Genomic DNA, 6,000 nt, shown 5'->3' with positions numbered 1-6,000 from the left:
CCCTCTCCAGCTGGGAGAGGTCCTCACCCACCCATGAAAGAGGCAACCGGATTTTTGTTGCCCCTTCCGTAGCTCAGGCATTAGAACCACCTGCCTCCTGTGACACCACCGGGACTCTCGTGTCCGCGCTACTTAATGCCCGTGCATCCGGCCCTGACCCCACCGTGAACGCCATCGTTGCCCACGACTGCGGGACACCCGAGTCCGCAGTTGAACCCTTCTGTTTTTTTATCATGTTATTACAATGTTACAACTGGTAACAAATTTGTCACACAGGCAACTCAACAGCCAAGATAAGGAATGTAGTGCTATCAGAGTGCATAAGAAAATTCTTTCCACCTGACTTTGACAAACTTATGTATTCCTCTTGGCTCCAGTTGGGTCTTTTCTTGATGTGGTTATTCATCAATTAACAACGGGAACAGCTGAACCTTAACTGTCATTTAGGGAAATCATTGAAAGTAAGCCCAATAGTCATCAGAGCAGCCAATCCAAATATTTTTCCCTTTTAGGGGAAAAAAAAAAAAAAAAAGGATTATCCAATACATCCACTCAACATTCTTACTCCTCACTAGAAAGAGAGGCAGGTATTTTTGGTGCCCCCATGTTCATCAAGCTTAAGCGCTAACTCATAATCCCACTGGAGAGGGAGGTGAAACAGAAACAACACGGTTACTCACCCTTTTTGTAACCATTGTTCTTCAAGATGTGTTGCTCATATCTATTCCAGTTAGGTGTGTGCGCGCGCCACCTGCATGACTGTCGGAAACTTTTCCCTAGCAGCTACCCATCGGGCCAGCTGTGGAGCCCCCTGGAGTGGCGTCAATATAGCGCTCTATATATATGACCTAGCCAGCCTGACCCCCCTTCAGTTCCTTCTTGCCAGCAACTCTGACAGAGGGGAAGGTGAGGGGGAACGGAATAGATATGAGCAACACATCTTGAAGAACAACAGTTACAAAAAGGGTAAGTAACTGTTTTTTCTTCGAGTGCTTGCTCATATCAATTCCAGTTAGGTGACTCCCAAGTCTTACCTCGGAAGTGAGGTCGGAGTCAGATTATTGCAGATTGAAGAACCGCTCTGCCGAAGGCCGCATCATCTCGAGATTGGTGGACGATGGCATAGTGCGACGTAAAGGTGTGCACTGAAGACCACGTGGCAGCCCTGCAGATCTCCTGAAGAGGTACATGGGCCAGGAAGGCTGTCGATGAGGCCTGCGCCCTCGTGGAGTGAGCCGTAATAGCAGGCGGAGGAACCTTTGCCAAGTCCCAACAAGTGCAAATACACGCCGTGATCCAGGAGGAGATCCGCTGGGAAGAGACTGGTAAACCTTTCATCCGCTCTGCTAAAGCGATGAACAGCTGGGTTGTTTTGCGGAATGGCTTTGTTCGGTCTATATAGAAGGCGAGCATCCTTCTAATGTTCAGCAAATGCAGCTGCTGTTCACGAGGGCTGGTGTGTGGTTTTGGGTAGAAAACTGGCAGAAAAATGTCCTGGCTAACATGAAAGCGGGACATGACTTTGGGAAGAAAGGTCGGGTGAGGTCTAAGCTGCACCTTGTCCTTATGAAAAATCATGTACGGAGGCTCAGACGTGAGGGCCCGCAGCTCAGACACGTCGTGCCAAGGTGATGGCCACCAAAAAAGCAACCTTCCAAGAGAGGTAGAGGAGCGAACAGGAAGCTAACGGATCAAAGGGAGGTAAGAAAGGACTAAATTAAGGTCCCAGACCGGAACAGGGGGCTTCATCTGGGGATGAATCTTCTTCAAACCTTTCAGGAAACGTCCCACGATGGGGTGTGCAAACACTGGGATGAAAAGCCGATATAGCTGTGAGATGAACCTTGAGAGAACCAAATGCCAGGCGCTGGTCTTTCAAGGGCAGGAGATAATCCAGGATACACGGGATTGAAGCCTGGAGCGGAAGTACCTGCCTTTGGGCACACCAGATAGAAAACCTTTTCCATTTCGCTTTGTAAGTGACCCAGGTAGATGGCTTGTGGCTCTCCAGAAGCACCTGCCTCACCAGGTCCGAACAGGCGAGCTCTGCCTGGTTCAATCACTGATCTTCCAGGCCATGAGGTGGAGCAACTGAAGGTCCAGGTGAAGGAAGTGGCCATGATTCTGCAAGATGAGGTTGGGAGCGAGAGGGATGTACCAGGAACTGGACTGACAGGTCCATGAGGGTGGGGTGTTAGCACTGGCGAGGCCAAGCTGGAGCCACCAGTATGATGTCCACCCTGTCCCAGCGAACCTTGAGAAGCATCTTGTGGAAATGGTGGGAAGATATATAATAGTTGACCGGACCACGGAATCAGGAATGCATCAGCGATCGAGCCTGGCCTGTGACCCCGCAAGGAGCAGAAGTTTGGACACTTCCTGTTGGCCTGCGTGGCGAACAGATTGATTCGGGGAAACCCCCAACTGCGGAAGATTGAGTGGATAATGTCCGGACGAATCGACCACTTGTGCATAAGGAACTGTATGCTCAAGCTGTCCACCAGCACATTCTGAATGCCCGGCAGGTATGAAGCTTGGAGAAGGATGGAGTGGGATAGACAAAATTCCCCACAGTAAGAGGGCTTCCTCACTCACCGGTCCGACGTAATAAGTGACCATGCATGGTAGAAGTGGGATAGATGGTTCAGGAAGGGAGGAAAACTGGCCAGGTTGTGGACTGGTAATCCGTCCTTGTAGGCACCTTCAAAAGGGGCGCTTAGGGCCTGGAGGGGGCTTGGACTGTCCCTGGCCCTGCTCAGGAGGAGGGTGTGATGGCCTACGCTGACTATCTATTCCTCCTGCGGGAGAAGTCCTGCCTGGGCCTAGTGGGGAAAGACAGCTGCCCGGTGGTCTGCAGTTTGAAAGGCTTCCTTTGGGTCGCCAGGGTATGCATGCCGAGGTATGCAGTCTAGAGTTTGTCTGCTCAGCAAACAGGCCCTGGCCATTGAACAGGAGGTCCTGAATTGTTTGCTGAACTTCCGGGAGGAGACCTGAGGATTGGAGCCAGGCATTGCATCTCATCATGAAACCTGGCACCAGGGTACGTGCTGCCAAGTTTGCAGCATCCAAAGAACCCTAGAGGGAAGAACCCTATGATTCTGCCTTCTTCAGCGATGGCCCCCAGTTCAGCCCTTGACTCGGAAAGGAGAAGCTCTATGAACTTTTGAATTGCAGACCACGAGTTGTAACTGTACCAGCTCAGGATCGCGAGCTGGTTAGCCAACCGGAGAGAAAGGTTTATTCAACAGGGGGCCTTTCTCCCAAACAAATCAAGGCGTTTAGCGTCTTTTGATTTGGGCACGGACCCTTGCTGACCCTGCTTCTCTTTTTCATTCACAAGGGAAAATGGAGGGGGATGGGTGAAAAGATATATTTGTACCCTTTATTAGGGACAAAGTACTTTCGTTCAGCCCCTTTGGCCATAGGGGGAATGGAGGCAGGCATTTGCCAAATAGTCTTGGTGTTAGATTGATAGTCTTTAGCATGGGTAAGGCCACCTGAGAGTGACCCTCTGGTGCCAGAATGTCCACCACAGGGTCCTCATCCTCTACCACTTCCTCCACCTGGAGGTTCATATTTAGGGCCACCCTTCGGAGGAGCTCCTGCAGGGCCCTGTAGTCCATAGGTGGTGGGCCAGATGTGGAGGTACCCGCCACCACCTTGTCAGGAGATTTGGAGTGGTGCCGGGAGGTCGATTGGAACCGCAAAGTGGGGCTTCGCCTTGGTGGAGTGCAGTGCAGTGATGTAGAGTGGTGCCACTATCGAGGCCCGTGCCGAAGTGGGATCTGGAATGGTGCTGCTAACAGACAGGTGCTGTGCAGGGGAGTGGTGCCACAAAGTGGGTCGGTGCTGAGATGGGGTACAGTGCTGTGAAGTAGAGCAGTACCGCTCTGCGTAGAGCAGTGCCAGTCCATCGAGTGACGACGGGGAAGTGCAGTCCGAGGTCGATGCGAGTGGTGCCACGAGGTCACAGACCTATCAGTTGACGACCACCTAGAGCGGGAATGGCTCCGAGCGTTGGGACTACAAGACCAGTGGCGCGAGTCAGACTAGTGCCGTGAGTCAGATCGGCGCAGGGCATAAGTACAGCGCTGGGACTCAGAGCGGCATGGAGATCCTGGTTGGGGGACAGATGGCCTGAATATAGCCGGTTTGCCTCTGGAAGGTGCTGGGCCTTGGGGTAGTGGAGGCCTCGAGACTTGGGCACCGTCATTTCGATAGGTCCCCTAGTGGCCTTGAAAGTGTCCAGTGTGAAGGGTAGCATGACCTCCTCCACCTGCAGCCGCGGGGAGTCCAGGACCATGGGGCTTCCTGGGAAGACGGGAGCCCATGAAGGTTGAGCCCGACTGGAGGGTCTGTCGGCTATAGGCCCATGCTCCACACCGTGCCCTGCCGAGGCTGCGGTTTCCATATCAGGCTGTTGTGGAGGCTTGTCCTTAGCCTGCTTGTTGCGGGCAGCTGGCGAGTAGGAGCTGTGCCAAGGGGAATGCTTCTGGGCCCTGGGAGACCGCAGACCCTTGAGAAAGTGTGGAGTCCTTTTTCGGTGCTGCTGACGGCACCACCAGAGGAGCACTCCACACCGAGGGCCAGGGTCCTGCTGCGGACAGAGGGCAGACTCCACGAGGAGTTGTTTTAAACAAATGTCCCTCTCCTTTCTAGTGCAAGGCTTGAAGGCCTTGCAGATCTTGCACTTGTCCGCCTCATGGGCTTCTCCCAGACACCAGAGACAGGAGTCGTGGGGCATAGATTTGGTGCAGGAGCTACAGGGTTTGAAGCCCTGGGACGGCATGCTCTGAAGCCCTGCGGGGTACTCACTGAAGGGGAAAAAAACAAACCAACGTAAAGACTACAATTAACAACTAGAAAAGAACAATTAACTAACAATGGGTAACTATGTACAAAGATAAGCAGAAGAGCTAGGTATTAATGGAGCACTTGCAAGCAAGAGACCACTGCTCCAACAACCGTCACTGGCGGTAAGAAGGAACTGAAGGGGCGTTGGGCAGGCAGGGTCATATACAGAGCGCTATATCGGCGCCACTTCAGGGGGCCCCACAGCTGGCCCAATTGGTAGCTGCTAGGGAAAGTTTCTGACACCCATGCACATGGCGTGCGCACACACCTAACTGGAATTGATATGAGTAAGCACTAAAAGAAGAATATGTAGGTTTATAGTACTCCTCTAGATGGGATTTAATTTACTAGTGAAAAAAATTTCTGCAAATTTACAGTACAATTCTATATACTTCATGGATGGCAAGAAAGACTAACCTTTTGGAACTGTTTAAACTGTAAACAGATCTGAAATGCGAACCAGCATGATTTGTCATGAGTACTGTTCATGAACACATTAGGAGGTTCTTCCTTCACTTCCTTCTGCGAGTTCTGAAGGAAAATAAACTCATGCCAGAAAATCTCATCTCATGGTGTTTGGAAATGGTGTTGAGAGACAAGGTGGGTGAGGTGGTAATTTTTATTGGACCATGTTTTGTGGGTGGGAGATACAAGCTTTTGAGCTTACACAGAGCTCTTCAGGTCTTGGAAACACAGAGTGTCACAGCTAAATACAAGGTGGAACAGGTTGTTTAGCAGAAGCATAAGTAGTTAACACACATTTCAAGGGACCATTCAAGTTAACACCCCTCCAGTTAGAGGGGGGAAGGTGTGTTGTTGTTTGGGGCGGCAGGGGGTTGTTAGTGGGTTATAGTTAAGGTCAGAAGGGACTATCATGATCATCTAGTCTGACCTCCTGCACATTGCAGGCCACAGAACCTCACCCACCCCCAACCTCTGACTGAGTTACTGAAGTCCTCAAATCATGATTTAAAGACTTCAGAGAATCCATTTACATTAATTTAAACCTGCAAGTGACCCAGGTCCCATGCTGCAGAGGAAGAGGAGGTTACTTACCTGTCACTGGAGGTTCTTTGAGATGTGTGGTCATTATCTGTATTCCATTGAGGGTTTATGCATACATGCAATGCTTCTTGAGCTAGAGAA

Source organism: Mauremys reevesii, linkage group 8 (genome assembly GCF_016161935.1).
Source record: "Mauremys reevesii isolate NIE-2019 linkage group 8, ASM1616193v1, whole genome shotgun sequence".
NCBI classification, from domain to species: Eukaryota; Metazoa; Chordata; order Testudines; family Geoemydidae; genus Mauremys; species Mauremys reevesii.
Note: the sequence above shows the minus strand (reverse complement) of the source record.